The following is a 22,788-nucleotide window of genomic DNA, read 5'->3' as shown; positions in this document are numbered from 1 at the left end:
TAAAAGATCCCAGTGACTTGATTTATTTATGAATATTGTTTATATATAAAAATCAAAAGAACAAAGACACGGGACACAGACACCTTCACATGCCAGTTTTTAAAAGGCTACACAACTTTTAATTTCTGCCAGAAGCAGCTTTTGGAACATCTAATAGTCACCTCCACACTAGAGGAAAAGACGCTGGGATCCTTCAGGAGCAAGTTTCTAAAAAAATGCCATACACAGAGGTTGGAGGACAAACCAGCCAATGAGTTTACAACAACCTTCTACAAGGCAATCAGTAAGAACACACTGTACTTTAAGACCACTCATAATCTCCCGTTTCCTCCAACCATTTCAGTGTGAAATTTCCAGAACCAACTTAACACAGACTTCAAACACCCAAAACATAAGACCCAGTCTGCCAGACCGATGCCTGCTGAGAAATCTGCCTTCTGCAGAACAAACCCATTATCTAGCCACAATGGATGTCAGTGTCTGAAAGATTTTTCTGATAACGTATTAATACAAATTGTTTTCCATTAGCACAAAAATCTTTACATTTATTCCACTGAACAAGGTAGGAAGCAAAAATACAAGTATCAGATTTTGTTATGTATAAAAGAGATAAAATGTAGCCATTAGATTATTACAGACTTTCACTACTTGGTTTGTTCCCTCTTTAGTGAGATAAGTATTAATAAACTGTTAACTTTCCCTCTTAGGCTTCTGAAGTGTCAAAGCAGCAAGTAAGTTTGCAAGCAGTCAGAGAACTGCCAGGGACTAGGACGGATTAAATACAGCAACAACCTGTCAGATCTTCCCACCAGACAAGCACATTCCCTGACATGAGAACCATTTCTTCTCTCTACTCATGCGTTTATAGAAAGTATTTCCAACTCATTAAAAGTATCTTTAAAATAAGTTTAGAAAAGCATCCAAAACATCACCATAAACTAGAAAGTTCTTCAAGCCTCTAAGAAGGGAAACAATAAAAGCACTTTTTCAAAGTAAACCTTGACATTTTTACTAAATTTGAGTACCTTGCAGAGCTTTCTCTTGCACTGGGTAAGATTGCTTTACACAGTTTTCTGTTGGCAATCAGGGGTTAATACTGTTCTCATACGACATTCCTTTTTTCCCTAACCATTATAAACGATTAGTCAGGCTTTTTTTTGTAAAAACTGAGGGCGAAAGCTCTGTAACCCTTCACAATTCTGCAATGAAATCTGAATGCAAGGATTCCTGTACTGGTGAGGAGTTCTACTTGCGGGATTACAGCCTTGATGAGATCAGCTTAGAGCTGGCAGAGCTACTGAGAGGGTAGTCCTCACCCCTTCCTCGTTCACTCACTCGTTCCTGAACCCAGCTCCCCAGACCTGAAGCAGAAGAGACTGGACTGAAACAGACCCTGGCAAGGAAATTTAAAAGCTTCACATTTCTGACCTGAAGCTGTGAGATGTTGGGGTACACCAGTCAAGGCAAAAGATCTAGATCTGGCTTCTATATACTAAGAAGTATTTACATTCAAAACAGTGCTGTGCTATACACAAGAACAGTGCAAAACTTGGAATTACTGATGATCTTACAGGAATTTGCATCTTATTCTGTCTATTTTGATTCCTCAAACCAGGAACTGTCTTTTCCACAGAACTGAAATAGTGGAACTAAAATCACAAAGACCTTCGACACCATTAAACTTAAAAATATTTCCCAGAAGCATTCAGATTACATTAAAGTAATCTTTATTACTTTATTGTAATAGTAAAAAAAAAAAAAAATTTTAAAAAAACATCACATTACATCTTCACAACAGGCAAGAGAAGATCTCAAAAATATTAAATGCTTTCAGCACACCATCGCTTTTCAAATGACTCGTAACTTTTGTTACATACTTCACCAACAGCCCTCTACATCTAGTTTTACCTAGTCCATCACCATTTTTTAGCAAATTCTTTTAACATTTTTTGGGATATTAGAGTCAAACCATGGGCAAAAATAGACTTGAAATACTGAAAGCTTCCATTCTGCACCAAAAAGTCAGTCTATCAGAAAATAGTAGGCAAGTAAAAAAGCCTACTTCAAGTCAGAAAGCTTTAACAGAGTTGTCATAAGGCTATTTTGGCTTTTCAACTAGAGCAACTTCTCTAGTATATTGTCTAATGGAAGACCGAGTTCTGTGAAGATGTTTCACCTTCACATACCATAAGGTAAAGATCTAAAGGCTCCTTGTATTACGTAACTCTTACCTTCTTTGTAGCGCCCAGTACACCCAACATACACTATTGCACTGCTTTCTGCTAAAAACAGGGAAAGATCAATTTTCTTATTTGTCATTAGTTTTGACAACAGCCATTAGCACACAGTCTTCTACCAAAATGCAAGGGCTTACAAAATTCATCTCATAAAAGTGGCAACCCCACCATCAACAGCATTCTATATTAATGGAACTTACTAAACTGCCTCTCCCACAAACATACCTGTTTTTTGGAAAAAAAAAAAAAAATAAAAAAAATTCATCTTCTTATGAAAAGATGTAGGGATGCTAATGGAAAAAATGATTAGAATGGTTGAATATGTACTCTTTTCACACAGTGTACTGCCCACAATATGTTCCTGGGATTTGGTTTAGCTCCCAGGGCAAAGTGATCAGCCCTGATGCTGCTTTTCCTACAGGGATTCAGCTCATGCTACGGCCAAATTTTGCTGCTGCCCAAAAGTCTTGCTGCTCTAATACAGGTGTTATGGATCTTACTTCTTCAGACTTCGTTCACAGAGAAGAGATGTTGGTAGCAAGTTAAATGAGGTGACTATTTCAGCAACAGAAATGAGGCTGCTTGCAGCATCCTGCTCTGAGAGTACTTAAAGACTGCAAGGGTAAGATTTACCTTAAACATATATTTATGTATTTGTAATATATGCTTTTCTTATACACATTAATGCTTGTATTTCTATGTATATTTTCAATACTTATTAGCACCTCTATTCAGTCAAAAATAAACATGTTTAAGGCAACAAAATAATCTAAAATCTGTTTTTTTCCCCAGATTTACCCTATACTTTGTTCTTAGTATAAATTCTCTATTAAAAATCCGCTACATGTTACAATAGTAACCTATTTTTCATAACAGAAACTGAGACTAAATAAAGTAACTACTTCCTAACAGTTATCCATGTCTTCTAATTGTTTTAACAGCTTCAGGATTATTTTTGTCTCACGCCAGCCAACTGGAATAACACTTTCAAGATGGCAACTGTTTCTGAGAAACAATCCTAGTTAGAAACCTATTCATACTAGAGATAAAAAATAACAGTTAAATTGACAGTTCCCTTTCAGACAATTCTTAGGGAGAGATGACATATTACAGACATTCATACCCTACACAACACAGGCATGAACAATTTCTGTACAGACATGACAGGCAGGGCTTGGAAGACACATTGTGAACAGATAAAAATTGATTAAATTTAAAAGCCAAAAATATTTAAATGAGTCAATCTGGTGATTTTTAAAGCACACTTCTGTTTTAATGTAATACAAGAGAGTACTATTTCAATTTTTTTCCTGGTTGTTTTTTTTATAACAATGCAAAGCAAACAAATGCGCATCAACTGAAGGATTCAAACCCTTCATAGGAACAGTCTTTAAGTACCTTGTAATTCCCTGTTACTAATAACTTGACAGCTAACTGAAGGGATTTTGCACTACTCAGTGGTTTTGTGCTACTTGGAAACTATTAAACAAATAGTAGGCCAAATCAAATTTCACATGGAAAGATTTATAGCAGTTCCCAGTTCACAAACCTCGTATTTAAGAAAGGCTTGTCACCATGGAAAAGCTTCTTCAGTAATAGAAGCCAGGGATTTTCACACTATTTAAAAAAAATAATTAATGTTAAAAAACAAACACACCCACCAACCCATAATACAACCCCCCCAAAAAACCCAACCCCAAAACCCCACAAAACAAAACAAAAAAACCTAACCAAACCCCAACCCCTCCACCAAAAAAAGAACAAAACCAAAAAATATCAAAAAAAACCAGCCCCAAACCTACAAAGAGAAGCATTACCTTACCAAGAAGAAATCACCCATTAACTCGTGTTGTCTGCCACTTTGGTAGCTCAAGGTCATATTTCCCTACTTACCTGAAAGCTGTTCAAGTATTCTCAATTAACTCATTTTGCAAATACTATCAAAGTGTTTCTTCAGTTACAGAGAAGCTTATTTGGTCTCAATTTCAATATGAAATTGATGCTGAGATCTTTCTGGAATGCATCATCCTGCATGCAGGATAACTAAACAGAACAACAAAGGTAACATATAATTTCTCATTTCATTGCAACTACTCAGCAGCTGCTTAAGAATTCAGACCAAGAGACTTGTATCATTTTTTAAGATACTGACACACAAAAAAGCTAGTAACAACTTAAAGTTTATGAGCAAGACTTATAGGAAAACAAGCGTAACGCTGTCCACCTTGAGAGATCAGAAAATGAAGCCTTTGCCTCTGTGTTCTCTATAAATCTCTTTATAAACCCTAAAATACCATTGATGTTGAAATTAACATTATTCAGCACAAGACAGCAAAAAGAACACCTACAAAATCAGAAGTGACGCTTCTGTATTTCTAAGACAGGAGAAAAAGAGAAGTTTAAAAAAAGAATTTCAAACAACTGGGGAAGGTTTGCAGAGAGTTTTAAAGGACCCTGTATCAGGATACTACAAAAGACATATTGATTGTCAATAAAAATATAACTTTAAATCAGTCCCAAAGAAAGGCAGAAAAGTTAAGTATTTCTGTCTAATCTTTAGGTTAATTTCTCTTTATTTCTATCAATACCACTTTTCTACTCTGGCTGTAATAGTCAAGCTTGTGGTAACAGCTCCTTTACACTCCCCAGAGCTGCTGAAAATAACTTCTATAGAATTTTTTGCCTACCTAATCTTATTGTTTTTTCCATTGAAAAACTTGTTGAATTTAACATATTTCTGCAAAACCTCTACATCATTATTATTATTTTGTTTACACAAAAAGAGGCACTTTAGCCAGGTGTGCTGGAACAAGTATTGCTATGGTATGGTACATTTAATTCAGTTCCCTCCAAATATTTCTTATCCAGGCTCAACCAATTGTCCAAGAGCCACAATGAATCCTTCAGAACATTTTCATGCAGCTCCTGTCTTCCTTCTACTATCCTTCCCTATGGGCACTCTGCAACAACGGTTAATCTGATCTAGGGCATGATCTTTGTTGCCAGCTTTCTCATGGGTCCTATAGCTCCTTCCACCACATAACAGGCTCACAGTTTGTCAGAAGATGAGAAAGTGACTTTTAGGAAAAGTGCAAGGCATCCTTCAGGGAGCAAACAGCCACCACAACAATTAAAATGGCTCAATCCTAAAGTCTCTCAGCGAAGGCGCAATTACAGATGGAAAGTACGCGCTGTGACAGCCACAGTCTGCTCCTGGCTAACGTTTCCAGTGACAAGGCAGTGGCAGATCCTGATCTGTATATAGACTGACAGTTCTGACATCAATGCAATAAATCCAGTCATAGGACAAACATGGAGGGAAACGTTATAGTGCACAATGCCATCTCCACAACGACCTCTTTTGCCTACCTGGCTGAAAAGACCAGAAACAATTCTCTCCAATGTACTCTAAAGAACAGTTTAAACACTGCATGTTGAAGAGGTTTAACGCTGCTAGAACAATGACTCATTTTCCAGAGTATGTTTTACTGAAAACAGTTTAATTTCAACTCAGAAAACACATAATGGCCATTCTACTGACCAACTCTCTCTATATTACATACTTCTTTGGCCTTCCATTTCATATTTAGCTCACAACCTGTCTTTGAAAATGGTAAGAACTTGCCAAGCAGTCTTACAAATGACCTTTCCAGATCTCCTTTTTGTTACAGAAGTAGCTATGAAGCTCCGAGAGGCTCAACCGTTGCCTGTTTTCCTCCCAGCCCACTTTTACTCCTTTTCTTCTTAAGCAAACAGAGCCTGTGAAACTCATGCGTATTCAGTCCAAGGCAGTCATTCTGAGCAGATATGCCCCACAAATAATATGTCTGAAGAAAGTTATAACCGCTTGCCTGTATGGTTGAATTCACACTCTTGTATGCATGGGATACAACTTCAAAACAGCAGAGCAGACTCCTGCGTTGGGTTTTTGCGTTGCCCTTCACTATCTACCTACCTGCTACCACCAGGTTTTTTTGGAAGTGGGTGCCATTCTAAGTATACCATATCTAGATACAGACTAGTCATTCCTCTTATCTTAAACCACAACTCACACAATGCTGAGAACATGGATACCATTACCTTCTTTGGTATTTCAGTTTCCAAGCCCATCAAGATGCAAAGGGACTTTAACTGCAGGAACACAAGGCACTTAAAAGCAAAACAAGCAGTGTGAAATAAGCACGTTACTTTTGCATCGGTGAACTTAGAAGGTCCACATCCTATCCATATGCTTTTAAAAGTCTGAGGTCTGCAGGTAAATCTGGCTATTCAGAACCCTTCCTGCCTTCTCCTTGTCCCATCCAGTCAGTCCAACACTAGTGGTTGCTGTCTGTCCTCTGGGCTCAGCTTACTTAAGTCTTGATCCCTATAGCCACATGCTTAGCTAGAATGGCTCAGATAAAATAATCCTGGCATATCAATCAATAATCCTAGTTTGGAAACCCGATACATTTTCAGCAAAAGCATTAGAAAAAAGAGCCAAAGTCTCTTCTTGGGCAGAGCAACTATCAAAACCACAATTCAATTCACTTGTTCTGAGCAACTTCACATATGTAAATCAGACAGGTATAACACAGACGTTAAACAGGTTATACAGTAAGTTCAAAACCTGTAACTTCACAAGGTCCGTAACAGCTGTATCCTTTCCCATGTACTTTGAAGAATCTCAGCTTGCTTCCTAGTCCCAGTTTTTCAGTAGGACCATACTCCTGCCAGGTCCTTGTTACACCTTTATCCACTGAGCGGTAGCTTTAATGATTATTTTAGTATCTGTTTTACTGTACAGCTTTTGTCCATTTTCTAATTTTAACAGCAAATTTTTGTTCAGTGACCCACATACCAGGTAGTCTGGTTGAGAAGTTAAGGTACCCTTTGTAAATACTAACAAAGCAATAAAAATTAATGAACCATAAAATACAGGAAATTAACTTCTCATTGCATCATCAATTTATCTACCCACCTAAACGAGTTTAAAATACCAGCTTCAAGCAGTCTGATGTTCTAAGGACACTTAGCTGCCACTTCATTTATAGTCTGTTTCCTTAGCAACACTATAATCCATCTGGCTGCAGAAACCTAAATTCCCAAACCATATCCTCCTGTACACCGGAAACAGGCTCAAAAACATTTATATTTTAAACAGCATATAGTCATCATAATTTGTGAGTGTATAAATGAATCCGGAAAAGCAATAATGTTCTTACACACACACGCAAACTCTCCCTGCTCTAGCTTGAATATGATTCACGTACAGAGAATGGCACACGGACTTTAAACTTCTACGTGTTGCGTCAAGAAAGAAATGCTTTTGTAACAGTTGTAAGTAAAGCTGCTGAAGACCTAAGTCCTGGCTCTGAGAGGGAGAGATCTTGTATATCATCTTCCACCAAGAGTTTCAGAAATGAAAACATTTCTCTCATGTTTATTGCACCATGCCCTGCTGAAGGAGCCTTCAGAACTGCACATGGTCAATCTGTTCTCTTAAGACATTTCTAAGAGAAATTATTTGAAAGACAGGAAATACAAGACTATTAACGGCAGCCAGAAACACCCATCAAAAGTTAATCATGTTACAAAGTAGAGCCTCTTGTCTTAAAAATACTTACTCTTCAGGTTTTTTAATCTAAAACTATAAATAGTCTGTGCAAACTAAAATAAAAATCCAGTCCCCACCAGCAACATCTAAACATAGTTAAGAGCATAAAAATCACAAATTGAAAACGTTCAGGAAAGCCCGTTCAGAGACTGGAAGGTTAACTAGAAGTTCCCCAACGCCATAGCCAAGCTAAGATGAAACTAGGTAAAATCAGGCCCTGTACCACCAGGATGAATGGATACAACGTAAAATGCCAGAATGCATCTTAATCGTACACCCTTTTTGCACAAATTTGGCAACTCCAACCTGGCAGGAGGAAATTCAGTTCTTATCCAACAGGCGAATTAATCAGCTGGTGTAGAGCAGAGCAACCTCCTCATCGCCTACATCTCAAAAGATCCATCAACAACAAGCCAGTCTTTAATCCACAGAATGATTTTGCCATGCAGTGAACCGTTTCAGTGATAAACCTACATAGCTTTGCCTGACTCCACCGCACAGCAGTGGCACATGAGTCTGTATTGCCTGACTTGCTGATAGAAACTGAAGAGAGATTTGAGCTTGCATAAATCAGGAGTCTCCTCAGGCAAGGCATCAAGCAGTGTTTCTCACTGCTATTCACTGGCTAGCATCCCTTTAGGAACTACTTAATACAGTAGCGCTTACTCTAGACACCTGATGCTTCCTTCAAACAAGCCCCACCTGGCCATCGACTACAACCAACATTTTTCAGATGCTATGGTGATGGCTGGTTCCAAGAAAGCAGCAGGCTGACTATATCAGAAAGAAGCAATTTTTCAAGTCTTTCCTTTCAGGTGAAGGAAGAAATGGGTCAAATTCACAAATGCTAATCTAAAATCACTTCTGCGTTCAACCATACATATGTTATATAGGTGATCACAGCAAGTTCTCAGGGAACAGGCTGTTAATCAACTGATACATACATCTATTTTGGAAAACATTTTCAAAGAATGAGTTTAATCTTTTTCATAAAGCAGATGACAGCTCTTTGAAATACTTGGAAGACAGTGGTGTTGCACTCCCCAGACTGGCTGAGTAGTGAACTCGGTAGGCCTTTCGGCCAACGTCTGGCAACTCTAGTAAATACCCATCAAAATGAAGCCCCAACTCAAGACCTTAATGGAGTCTGTTTGTTTATTACCATCTGGTTTTACACACACACACACACTTTCTTCCTACTAGGACTGAGACTGATGTCACCTAATTTCAACGCAGCTTTGAGGTAATCACATAAGCTTACTCAGCAGTCAGACAGAACATGCATTTCTGGAAAGGAAATTCATCTAAACAGTTTCAGATATCTATTTTCATTATTTTGTTTCTTAAAAGTACTGTATATCAACTCCACACCTTTACGTATCTATACGGCATACGTCTGTACTGCCTGAACAATCCAGTCAGATGCTTGCTTCTATGTAAGAGCTGCATAACGCTTTACGAGTGCACTCCACGATCCTGTAGTTTCAGAAAACTACAGAAATTGCCCTGTCAATGCCTGACACCAACCTACCCCAGAAGAAATTCACCAGGCCCCCCCTCTTCCTGGAGTTAGATGCTGGGATCCTCAGTATGCTCTGGAGTTTGCCAGGAGGCCATGAAACACCATAATGGAATTGAGATCATCCAATTGAGGAAGACCTCATTGTTTTAGAACCATCTTTAAAAATCACCAAAGTGACTGGTCAGCCCCTTAGCTAATGCCTAATTTGTATTCATTTATATTGGCATCACATAAAGAAGAATCCAATTAATTATTTGAATAGCTGCATACCCAGGAACAGAGGTGGACTTTGAAAACAATGGAGAGAACAGAGAGAATATAAAAGGGATATTACATCTTCAGCCTTGCTGATAATCACTCAAAGTGTATCACCATATTGCCAGTGTACTGTGGAAACGCTTTTTCAAGTCTATCATCTGTGCTGGCCTTGAAAACATACATTTAGTCCAGTTCACTTGGATCTAGCAGTTTAACAGCAGAGTGGCATTACCTGAGATTTCATGCTTTGATTTCATATTTCCAGAAAAGATGAATTCAGTCGGAACTTGCCTTCTTATTTAAGCGAAATGAAGGGAAAGGGGAAGGAAAAGATGCTTAACTCAGTCAGCAAATGCACTCAGCCCTGTCCCTATCCTCATAATAAATGCAATGGAAATTTCTTATGGCAGATGCGGATGTCCTGATACCAGTAAGGCATAGTACAGCCTCTCCCTTTTATAATACTCTGAACAGCGTTTATAAAACAGCGCCTTTATGAGTCAGTATTAAATATTGCCAAATTTCTTTCAAATGTCACCTCCTTATCATAAATGACACGCTTGGAGCCTGAGCAGACATGCTGAATGAATTCAGTAGCGTGAAGGATGGAATTAACTTCTCAACTGTACCAACTCATGAACCCTTCACATCAGAAATAAGGCAAGAGGTGGGAGGCCCCACTGGTACTCAGTTGATTTTGCTCCAAAAAGAAACAGGTAGTTCCTCTCCAGGCCACACACAAACCTTTCCAGAGTACTCAACACAAGCATACAAAGGTCTGGGGTACCGGTGTGCATGTGTACATTGTTGAGAGAATGGAAGTGCAAACACAGCACGCATATTCCTTCAACATTTCATGGCACATCTTTGGCTAGGTGGGGGATGTTTGGATTTTGGTTTGGAATTTTTTTTACTTTATTTCTTAAAATTGTTTTGGTAGTAAGACATAGCACAGGAAATTTGGATACAAATACAATTTGAGATCATTATCTCTGCTTTGGAATTTATATATGCAAAAGCATATACACATACAGTTAAGTGATACAGGAAATCAAAATATCATTAATACCTTACACACATGTATTTCTAAACACATCCAGAAATATCATGTAACAATCCAGAAAAATGCCTAGAGAAAATTCAGAAGTGACAACTGACAAAGAAGTCTAAATCAAAATGATCAAGTAACAAAAGGATTGTTAGAGTATTACCTACTGAAGATAAGAATTTAATCAACCTATAATATCATGTGTTTTCAAACTGCTTTTCAAGTCTTTGTTACAAAAAAAAGTCATCTCTATTTTTCACAAGATATCATACTCTTCTATCATTACACACAATGAACCTTGTACAATCCTTTGAAAGGGATAATTTTGTGAATTGTGCTACTCATGCAGAAAACTTGTAGCAATAACCACTTCTAAGTAGTATCACGTTTCAAAGGTCTAACTAAGCTTTAGAAAGACAGAATTACTGTTTTGCAATTTGCATTAAAAATACATGCTTTTTCTCCCACTTTGTTGCAAAGTTTCCCCCTTGAGCTCAAAGCAATCCAAACTGACACCTCTTGTTTGTGACCTTTTCCTATCACTTTTTTCCCTTTTCCTGTTTTTAAAATTATAAGATATCTTGTACAAGATAGCAAGGTAATGAAAATATTTAACATCCCTAAAGAGCTGAGATGATATAGGGATGAACAGAACCACAGAGGAAACACTCATTGAAGTTAATTATTAAGCATTCAGAATGGATTGTAAATAAAGCATGTGACCATATATTGAATAATGACAAGAAAATAAAGGACTGCAAAGGTGCTCACTATGGATTAACCTTGCCTAAATGTAGCTGTCCTAAAAGCTGGATAGCAAAGCTAATAGAGCCATTGAGACTCTCATTAGATACAAAGCAGAGAGTTTGCTAATTACTAAGCAAGTAATTCAGCTATAGGTGGGATAAACCACTTTCCAGACAAGCTTATTCTTCTTCATTGACTGTGCCTGGAGGGCTAGTTGAGAATACCTCCGTGTCACCATAGTCCTCTGGAGATTATTCTAACAGATTCCTGAAAGGTAGCCTGCTGCCAGCGGGTTTAAATTTGCTATGCAGGGGTCCATACACCTAATGAGGTTGAAGAAATGAAATCACAGGACAAGATAGCTAGCTTTCAGAAGCTCAAACTGAAGATTTAGAGTTGCCTCCTAAATCACCAGCATCCATTCATCGCACCTAATAAGGCAGACACCTGCTGGAAAATACAATGCATGATCATGTGGGAGAAAAAAAAGGAGAAATTTCAAACATCTTACCTGTTTCAAAAAGCAAGACCAGCAAAATATTTTTATTTTGCAGACATTTAAAAAAAAAAAAAAGTTATTCAACAGATTTGATCAGCATAATATTGAATAAGGTATGCAAGACTGGCTGGAAAAGAATTGGGTTTTATATGTTTGGCAAAAGTTATATATATTCCTGACAGAAAGCATGTTATTAAGCATTTGAAAAAAATCCACTGTTTTGAATGATTCTTCTTGGAGGTTCACAGCAAAGGATGAAGGACAATGCACACAAGCTACAGTATGGGTAACTGATTTAGCCTTAGGAAAAAAGAATTCATAGTGAGAGTAGTCAAACACTGGAACAGGTTAGTCACAGAGGATGCCAAATCTCCATCCTTGAGGATATTCAAAACTTAGGTGGACATGACCCTGAGCAACCTCACTTAACTTTCAGTCTGGCTCAGTGCTGAGCAGAGTGATGGCCCACGTGACCTCCTGAGGTTGCTTCCAGTCTCAATTATTCTGCAGTTCTACACTCCCGTCTCAGCCCACTTTGGCTACAACAGTGATTATTCCTTCACCACAGCCTGTTAAATCCAACCATGGGAATCTGAAAGCCTCTTTCCCCTTTGCTTTCTTGACCTGATCTGCTTGGCTAGCTGATCTGACTGATGCAACTAGAGGGCTGCAAACCAGGTTAGGATAAAATATTCTAACTGGCCAACTAAATGACCAGCAACTAGAAATTATACATAAAGCAACTACGAGAAGGATCTGGCAGAAAAATGCAGGAAGCAGCTGGGCAATAAGACGGCCCAGAAGAAACAGGTCAGTAAAATATTGCAGGGAAAACAACATCACCAGACAGCATTGGCCTGTGTACAACAGAATGGAAACTAAGCCTTGAAGTCTCCCCATCCTCCATAAGTCAGCTATATTATCTCATAATTTTTATGTAATATAATGTGAGTCATTCAATAATCCATGCATAAAGCATGCTATTTCCCTTTCCCTTCACTGTCAATCCGTTTATGGATCATGACCTACTACTACAGCTCAGACAGTTATAGCCTCAACTGGTATTTACAGGTTCTAACTCTGCTAAGGACCTAAGAAATTATCAAAGATACCTCAGGGGAAAAAAAAAATATTCATTTTGCTTCCATTTGCTTTAGGGATAAAAAAAATGCACTGGGAAAGTTACACACCCAAAAACTATATTAAAAAACTAATGCTATTAAAGTTTGAATGTCAAGCTCTTAAGACTTGAGAAGTAGCAGTTATAAAACTGCAATTAAACACTATGACATAGGCTTTAACAACATGACTAAATACTACTTATCCACACAGAATCCAGCTTCCTTTAGAAGGCCCGTTGCTCACCAAAACGAACTGTTCAAAACCTTGCTTTCTCCACAATTATTGTGTGTCACCACGTCATATTTAATCAACACAATTCAAACAGTGCTTTAGTAACTCCGAGGAGGAGAAAAATCAAGAGAGACACAAAAATCATAACCATCTACTAATTTTTGTTGCCCAATTTGAGATGCTAAGTGCTCTGAAGAAAAAAAACCCAAGCAGATCCTAGATGGTATAGAGCACAGCTCCCAAAGGCCACACCATCACCACTTCAAAGCTTTAAATTTCCAGACACTTCTGTGCTTATGTGGTCTTAATATTCTTTTAAACACAGTTTGTGTATAATACACATCTAGATAGAGGTAAATTAGGTTACAGTTATGCAAGAGGGTTTTCTAAGTGCTATTCAAACCAGCGGGACTTCTCAGACATGTGCCTAAGTGTAAATACACCTTACTGAATCAGTGCTTTTACATACAGGTAGAAGAAAAGGATAGTTCACCTTTCTGCTAAAGTAACACTGAGACATTTCAATGTGTAAGATTTGTATTTCATGAGGTTTTATTCAAATGAAATTGATTGGAATTTCACTGATACAAGCTGCCTGCTCAGAAAAGTACTTTAAAGCCTTTACCAAGTTCCATCATATACATAAGGTTTAGGTAAGTATTAAGCATTATCCTCAACTGAAAATGAGGTGACTAAACTTTTCTATTTCAGTTCAAACTGTGCTGCTAGCTAGGTTAGAAAAATTTTGGCTGCCAGCAAATATAGAGAAAAAAATACACCGTTCTATTAAAGTATTTTACATGTCTGTGAGAGGCAGTGCGACCCAACAGATCAATTTTCAATCTCAGATTTTACTTCTGGATCCTACAACTAGGATTCCTTAGATCGTTGCATTTCCTCTTGCCCCAGTTCCCTCATCTGTAACAATTAATTCTGATATCTTCTAGAATTGCTTTAAAATTTATTTATGAGACTAGTATGTGAGATTAGCTGTACATATTGATACTCAAAATGCAAGCACAGCATAAAGTACAATGCACATGCACAGTTTCATTATTGAACTGAACAGTGAGATACTGCAAAAATGTCAACCAAAACACACACATCCAGAAATGTTACGAAGTACACTGACTTTATTAGTTTAAGTGACAAAAAAAAGACAGTAAGGATGGTGGCAGTCCATAATGATTTAAACATCTATTCTAATAATTTTAACAGGCTAGTAACCTCTCCAGGCATCTAGAAGTAAATAATCTTCACGGCACTAAAAAAAATACTTGCTCTGCCCAACTTGCTACTTGGAGCAAAATAATTAAGAAAGCAAAACAACATGAGAATGCAGGCCATGGAGCTCACACCTAGCCATCAGCATCGGTTATGGGTATGCACTGCTCTGGAAGTACATTCCCAGACAAGCAGAACAAGTCAGGTAAGCCTTTCCCTATTTACCCCTCCCGTATGGGCAAGTGGGAGAGCCACCAAGCCTTCACCTACTTCCTCTTCACCCACCTGCACAAGTGGAGAAGAAAGCAGCCCTGACAACTCTAAGCAGCTGACTATGAAAAGCAGCTTTTTATAGTGCCAGAGATACCCAGTGCAGGAAAACTAGATCACTATGACTGAGCACAGAGTTAAAAGAGGCTACTTACACTGTTACTGATAGACTATGCTCGCACTAGTAAATCAAGCAATGCCAGAAGCCATTCCTGGGAAACGAAACGCAGTCACGCAGACTGCTGAACTGCTACAGACCGGCACAACATCCTTCTAACCCAGGCCAGCTACAGCTCTCCCATGCAATTCTGAGGCACGATGTTGCATTTAACACAGGCCAGGAGGCAGTCCCAACTAGGAGCTTGTATTCAGCTACCCCATTCTGGAAGGCAGGAGTTTAGCAGCACTGACAAGTGCTAATCCGTGCCAGTTGGCTTCAGGACCAGAAAGCAGTCTTGAGTGTATTTAATTAACTGGTAAAGAAGAGGTCATACCCTCTCCTAGGCTTTATCTGCTATTATTCTTAGAGAAAGACTTTGTAAGTGTCAAATGCAATGAAGCATACAAGCATAGCCTGATCAGCACCACCTGACAAAAGTCATCTACACAATGTAGTATACAAGAAGAAAATTAGAAATTAGTAGAGCTCTTCTTGGCTTCTTCCTGTTCCCTCTGAGCAGGCAGACCTTGCATATCATCAACTAATATTCACAGTCTCATTTATTTTCTCACTAAAAAAAAATCTTCTATAGATTTATAATACTCTTTTATAGTAAGGCTACTCTAATAAATGAGTCATGCAAAATAGTGTAAGAAGTTCAGTTTTTAAGGGCTGATCATCTGGCAGTAAATATTTCAAATTAGTTATTTAGAAATTATTACTAAGTACGAAACCTGCTTCTGTAGACTAAGAATATAATTACTAGTAAGTCTCATGTTATCCTGGAAACATAGCTACAACGATGTTGGCAAATACGTTTTCACAATAGATAACTGTGCAAAAACAACTGTAAAAATACATTTGACAACTGACACTACAAGGCTATTCTGTGTTATCATACCCTTTGAAATCTCTTTCCAGTTTCAGATATCTAGAAATGGCCATTTAAAACTTCCGCTTTCATAATCCAGTGCCTCCGCCACCTTTGCTGTAGTGTTAGAAAGCATAAGATGTCCCACAGAAAATGCATTCTACAAAAGCCATTTGGCACTGTTTAAGCATTCGTGTTTTCAGTAAGGATAAAGAATTTTATTTAACAACCCACTTGGGCACAGATCTAACTTGCTAGCTATACCTAGGTTTAAAATATGTATGTTGCTTCCATCTATGCAAATCCACCGTTTTCTTGGAAAAGTGTTTTCACTGATTTACAATGAAAACTTCATGATTTTTTTAGCATATATGTGATATATATTAGGCTGCATTGTACAACCTTACTTTTAAAACCTGAGCGTGAAGAAAACCGTGTGGAAAACCCAAATAAAAATTACATACTCGTTTAAGTAGGTGAAAAACAACTGGTATTTTTTAAGTGAGGCACTTCTTTCTTCCCAGGAGCGACTCCGCACATCAGGAGCCACATGCACACCGCACCAGGCACCGGCAGGTTCTCCCCGACCGGGAGTTTTGCACACTCGGAGTCCGAGGAGCAGATGACTGAGCGCTGCCAGACCCCCCTACCGGAGCGTCCCGCCCCAGGGAGCGAGGGGCGCCCGCAGCGCCGGTGACGGGCGAGGTGGAATTCGGCTGGGGCGCTCCGGGGAGCGGGGCCAGCTCGCGGGGGTCAGGCGCAGCCCGGAAGCCGCCCCCCCCGCCGCCCCCGGCCCCCCGCCGCCGCAGGACACCGCCACCGGCACCCCGCGGCCCCGCCCGCCGCACGGCCAGGGGACGCGGCCAAGCGCTCCCGCGGGGCTGGCTGCGCTCCCGCCCCCGGGCCCCGCTCTGCCCCCGGGCCCCGCCCGCCGCCGCCTCCCCTCAGCCGCCGCGGAGCCCGCGCGCCGCTGACCGTTGCCCGCCAAGGGCTCCGGCAGCGCCGCCGCCGGGAGAGGGGGCGCCGGGCCGCCCTGGGCCCGCGCAGCCTGCGCGGGGCGCCGATCCCCGAACCGGCCTAGCCCGCGGGCACGGACTCCCCGCGTCCCCCCCGGGGATGCAGCTCCCTCCCGGCCCTGGGACCCCGGCTGGGGGAACCGGCGCGACGGTGCGGGGCTCTCAGCCGTCCCCGCTGCAACTGTGCCCCCTCCTGCCGCCCGGACCCCCGCCCCCCTCGGATCAGGGGCGGCTGCACCCAGCGCCGCGGAACTGCCGCCGGCGAACCCAGCGCCGGCCGCGGCGCAACGCCTCCGCCTCGCCTCGCCTCACCTCACGGCGTGGCCGGTGCCCTGCGGAGCCCAGCGCAGCACAAGCCCGGCCTGAGCCCAACCCTCCGGGAAGTTTCCTGCCATCGCGGCGGCCGGGGAAAACAACAGCTTCAAAGCCAGGAGCCGGAGCAAGAGGAAGGGCAGCGCGAGCAGAAAAGTGAGGGGCATCGCTCGCCCGCCGCGCCGCTGCCGTCGGCGGCCGACCCCCGCGGAGGGCAGCCCGCTCAGCGCCGCCTCCCCATTCGCTTCGGCGGCGGCAGCGCCGCGGAACCGCCGGGCCGAGGAGCAGGCAGGCGAGCCGCCGCCTCCCGCCTGCCGGCAGCCTCCCCGGGCCGCCCGTCCCGCTCGCCGCAGCGCCGCCGAACCCCGCCCGCGCCCCCGCCCGCCCGCGCGGCGGCTCCGCCTCCCGGGGGCGCGCGCAGGCTCCGGCCGAGCGGCTCCTGCGGCCCCCGGCGGCGGCGGGCGCTCCCGGGGGGCGGGCGCCGAGCCCTGCGCCCCGCACCGGCGGCCGGAGGGGCGGCGGGGGGCGGCTCGGCTGCGCTGCGACCCGCCACCCGTTCCTCGGCGCCAAGTGTCGCGCAGGCTGTGCCTGCAGAGTTGGAGACGCCTCGTTAAGATCCAGGTAGAAGAGATGCGGAAGGCAGGGCGAGCAAGTGCGAAGGAGCCCCCAGCCTCCCGCCAGGCAGGGCCGTCAGCGTGGTATGTGCTCGGTGGTATTGCTGCCCTCGTGTACCTAACGGGAAAATTACTACAAAATGCCTCTGGGGAATAACTGGCTCGATTGTATAGAGTTGTGCCGGCTGGTCTTTAGGGACCGAGACCAGCCTTTACGTCTCCTCGTTGCCCACATAGGTAACTCGGAGAGGAGGCCGACCTGCCCGGTAGGATATAGTCACAACACTAAGGTCACACGGTTTGTGGTACTGGCAGCCGTATCACCCCTAAACCTGGGATAGGGTGACTACCGATGCTGAGAGGTGCAGGCAATAGATCGTTATTTCAGGCCAAAGTCTATGTCATTCAGGGTAGCTTACTGTGGGTTTAGCTAGTCATTTTGTTCTCATAATTAAAGTATGTATTTTTGGCAAGACTCACTGTATTGTATTAAGTGGGTGTACAAGGATGTAAACTGATATGAAGACTATTGTATTGCAGAACTTGATAGCTGAACCAGTAAGTTTCATAATCCCTTTTCCTACTCAAACTGCATTTACCTGATTGCCAGCTAACAGGTCACTACATCAGATCACAACTGCTCGCAGAAATTGGAACATGAAAGAATAAGGAAGGTTCTCATTCTCCCAAATGGATCTCTTGAGCATGAAGCTGATGGGATACCAGCAAAATGTCAGCAGCTACATCCACTGATACTGCTTTGACTTTTGAGAAGTTCAGCTCTTGATTGAGTTTAGCTGCCCTGCACCCACAGAGCTATGGTTGAGAACCATAAGGCAAATCCAGAGAGGAAGCAATTCTTTCTGGCTGCTTTAAAAATGCTTGACCAAGTAAAATTTCGTCTTTATTCTTACATTTTCCTTAACAAGTGGGTGTGAGCACATTTTTTGTGGAAATTTCCTAGCAGAGGAAAATAGATGTTATGTTCTACTGCTCATTTTGAGTAGAAAGCTCAAAATGTGGGCTCTGTTTTCTGGGATGCACTCTGAACTCCTCCCATCTGAAATAAGCATAACTAACCAGTGAGAAACTACCCCACTGGGGCTTCTGATTTGTTTTGGTGTGGTTGGGTAAAGTCTTTAAAGGCTTTTTCTAGCATAGGGGAGGCATGATATATTAATTCAATTTGAAAATCCGCAGATATTATCACTGCACTCCATCTTGTGGAAGAGGCAACAATACATTTTAAAATGATCCTGTAGTGGGGTTTTTGAGTAATTAAACCTAACAATGTCTGGTTCTTACTGCCATAGCAAGGAACTACATATAGCAGTGGATACCTTCTTGTAATACCTTGTTTAATTCTCAATCTGCCTAATTGCACGCAATGGATTTGTGTAAATATGCCTTGGTTTTAGGTATGAGCTTCACATCTCCTTCTTTGCTTTGGAAAGGAGCTTTAGGAAAGCATTTGAAAAGTGGAATTTGAAAAGAGAAACTAAAGCATCCGTGGCTCCAGTTGCCACGGAGCACCCCAGATTTGGGAGAGTCATAAACTGGAAGAAGCAGCCAGATGGTGTAGGGATGGTGATCTGTGGGAGTATGTGGCTGGGGTAAAAACTCTGCTAAGCAGGATTGCTCTGTAGGGAACTGACTGGTTTGTTTTGTTTGTGGGGTGTTTGGGGTTTTTTTTACCCCTATTATAAGTACAATAATTTAACTGTATCTGGAACACTGTAGTAAGGATCACTACCTGTCTTGCCAAAAAATCCCAAACAATGAGGTTCTGTCTGCCCTCCTGAAACTGCTTTTTGTGGTTTGTGACCTTTTTCCCCTTTATATTCAGTGCTGCTTTGGGAAATCAGAATAGGTATTGGCATGACAACTATGCACATAGCAAAGGCATATTCATACATATTTGTGTCTGGCCAGGTGCAGAGAAAATTGACAAACTTACCTGGATTCACAGCTATACAAGGGTTAACCTTGTAATAGTTGCCCTAGGACAAGCTTGAAGATAAAGCCATTTAACTTTTAATGAATAACTTAAAATGCAAAGAGCTAGTTATTCCAGCTGTTCCTTGGATGAGAGAACAAATGTTTTCTTGAGAAAAGACTGTGGAAAAGCTTAGTCATTCAGAACCAAAAAAGCAGGGGAAAACAGGTCTTGCACAGGAAGAAGTTAGGAGGAAATTCTATTGTACAAATGAGGATTGTCTGAATTACCTCACCCCAGAAGCAGGTTCCACAAGGAGGCTAAATTTAATTAGCAGATGTGAACTGGGCTTCCCCCCTGCCACCCTCCTCCCCAGAACTCCCCCATCTCTTGCAGTGGCAGTACTGTACATGCCTCTCCCCATGATGTGGCATTGAGCAGCAATGCTGAACAAAGCACCGTCTTTTTTTGCTTCATTTACTAGGTAGGGGTTTGGACAACACAATGGTCAACTCACTGACTGCTGATATGCTTTACTGCTCCAAACTGTGCTAAGTCTGATAAGGTGTAATTGGTCTGTTGTAGGTAGTGCCTTAGCGCAAACAAGGCCTTGAAGGTGACCTGTCTGTTTCTGGCTACTGTTGTAACAGTGGAGACAGGTCATTAATTCCTGAGATAATACCATGGGCAGGGAATCTTTGTTGACTACAGTATTTGTTAGCCTTTCCCAGACTCCTTGGTCATTTTCCTAGAGCAATGACTCATCACTTCGTCACTGCGCTGATTACATTAAATTGTTATTATTACAATATAAGTAACTTAATACTTATGCTAATTCCCTTTGTGCGCAACTGTCAGAATTTTTGAAACAATCATCTACTGAAAGCATTCTACATGAGCATTTGAGCATTATTTAGACTTTTCCTGATAATTCTATTCATATTTATGATATTTAACTATTCAGTGTTGATTTTTAATATAGTATGTGAAAACTCAGAGCAAATGGTCAAACCTTTTTGTGAAATCATTAGTATTGTTTGAAGGGAAATCAGGACGTAACATGACAGCTCTCCAATTTTTACTAGAATTCAGCCTCACAGATTTTTTTTTCTAACAGAACAGGCTAAAGAGTAATGTTGGAGCAGGAGTAGCCGGAAAGACTTCCCCAAATGTAAATGTCTGCTATGCAGTTAAATTTTAATTTTTTTTCTAACAGTAGCAAAAAAGCATGCAGATTAACAGAACAAAAATTAGATATTGAGAGTTTTATGTTTATGCTTTTTTATTAAGCAGTTAGTTGTATACAACCCCAAAAGAGTCTTGAGTTTCAAGGCTGCCTCTGAACTCTATGCCCCAAAGAAAAGGATTACTTCAAAATGTGGTATATCCAGCATAAAAAAAAACCACCTTATCATCCTTTTTGCATACTTTTTCTTTGTAATAGAATGAATCTGAAGACATGAAAAAACACAGCATAGTGTAACAACAAAGGGACAGTTACAAGGTCTGACCTTGGTGGAGTTACTCGTTTGCTTGAAGTTAAGCAAGTATTTTATTCTGCCCATATGTGGAATCCAAGCAAGCTCACCACAGTAACTGGAGTGGGTGAAGAAAGTCTGTGTGAGTAAGGATTATAGTGAAAAAGCAGACTGCTATTTTGAAATGGAAATTTATGACATTTATCGGAGAATTGATGCAGAAGGCTTGTGAATTGGAGCTGGGTTTGAAATGTGGCATGAAAATGCTTTCACGCCTTTCTCTAGAAGAGTGAGGTCCTCTAGAGCTGCTTTTGCAGTGGAGCAAATATCAGCTAGCTATTTCCTCACAGCTTCAGTATTTTGTTTTCTATCTGGTTTTTATTCTGAGGGGAATAGAGAGAAAGAGAAAGCATTTGAGCAAAATTTGTGTAACTGCCAAGCAAATGTAAGATCATTTATTATGTAATTTCAGGTATCGCCACATGTTTGGTGTCTCTTGTCTTCTGTTCTGGCCATCTGACTGCTATTGAAGTCATTCCTCTTTTATTTCTCACAGCAAAAAAGGGAAAAGACAGTCAGCAAACCTCATAAATTCACCTTTCTCTCACAGGCCGTTTGCTGCTTCGGTTGCTACTCTTTGCCTTTGAAGCAAGATAAACCAAAGCTCTGTTGCATCTGTGTGCCAACCACATCACCATGAAAAAAATGTTTTGGGAAAATTCAGCATTCAGCTTCTGATCTATAAGACCCTGAAGTGTCTGGGCTGTAACTTAAGTCCTTCAGCAACTATAATCATTTCAGAACCTTGTGGAAGCAGAGAACATGGTACAAAATAGTCTCCAGTATGATATTTTGCCCCTGAAACTCAACTCTGGGAACTCTGTATCTTCATCCCACATCCCCGTTTTAAGAAAGGCATGAGACTCACATTTGTCTTTCTTTGGACTCCCCCATAAGAGAACCAGCTGACCTCCCCTTGTACTGGACATTATGCTGGACATTTTCTGATACTTCTGATCTTGGCAAGGAGGCTACATCCAGTATTACTAAAGTTGATGTACTGTTTATGACATTTGTTTTATTTTGTCCTTTAATCTAGGGAATTAAATCAGGGGGGAAAATCTTGATGCATAAACTTCCTAGAGAGGAACTATTAACTTCTTTCCCTACTGTCTGCCCTTCCCTGCCCCCGGTTTAGTGTTTCCCGTGCTTCCATGCAGAGGGTGTAATAAAAGAAGTACAGTCTTTCCTTTCCCCGCATCCAGATCCCAGCTTTGTCTGGTTTTGTGAATTCACTATTCTGTCACAGTCAGGGTAGATTTCTATCTGCTCCAGTTACTCAGTCCAATTTTCAGTAGAACCTTTACGGTACTTACTGATATCTTTGTTTTTAAAACAATTATTTTTACTGATAACATAGGTATTAAAATTACAGTCTTTATTTTCAGCAAATGCTTTGGGTTACTTACATTATAGTCTAGTGAAACTAGCTGGGATGACTTTCCAACGTCTTAATGCAGGAAACTATCTCCAGTGCAGTGTCTGAACATGTCCAGTGTTTTGTGCAGCTACGCTATCTAGGAAAAGCATAACAAATCAGGACTTCTGCCACAAGGCATCTTTCTTTTCTGATGTCACAAATTTAGT

The 22,788-nt window shown here is 41.1% G+C and overlaps 1 protein-coding gene across 5 annotated transcripts in view; it reads right to left on the bottom strand.

The window, feature by feature from the left end:
* Nucleotides 1–17,505, bottom strand: part of GPR63 (G protein-coupled receptor 63) — a 30,507-nt gene extending 13,002 nt beyond the window's left edge. For 3 of the 5 annotated variants that reach the window (XM_055713029.1, XM_055713030.1, XM_055713031.1), the window contains exon 1: nt 17,114–17,504. The gene's annotated coding sequence lies outside the window, so the exon portion shown is untranslated. Of the gene's footprint in view, nt 1–17,113 lie in introns of all 5 variants that reach the window. The other 2 variants (XM_055713033.1, XM_055713032.1) reach the window with 2 other exon arrangements.
* Between the last annotated feature and the right edge of the window lie 5,283 nt (nt 17,506–22,788).

This window comes from Falco cherrug, chromosome 6, assembly GCF_023634085.1.
Source record: "Falco cherrug isolate bFalChe1 chromosome 6, bFalChe1.pri, whole genome shotgun sequence".
In the NCBI taxonomy this organism is placed as follows: Eukaryota; Metazoa; Chordata; class Aves; order Falconiformes; family Falconidae; genus Falco; species Falco cherrug.
Note: the sequence above shows the minus strand (reverse complement) of the source record. Positions and strands in the feature narration are given on the sequence as shown.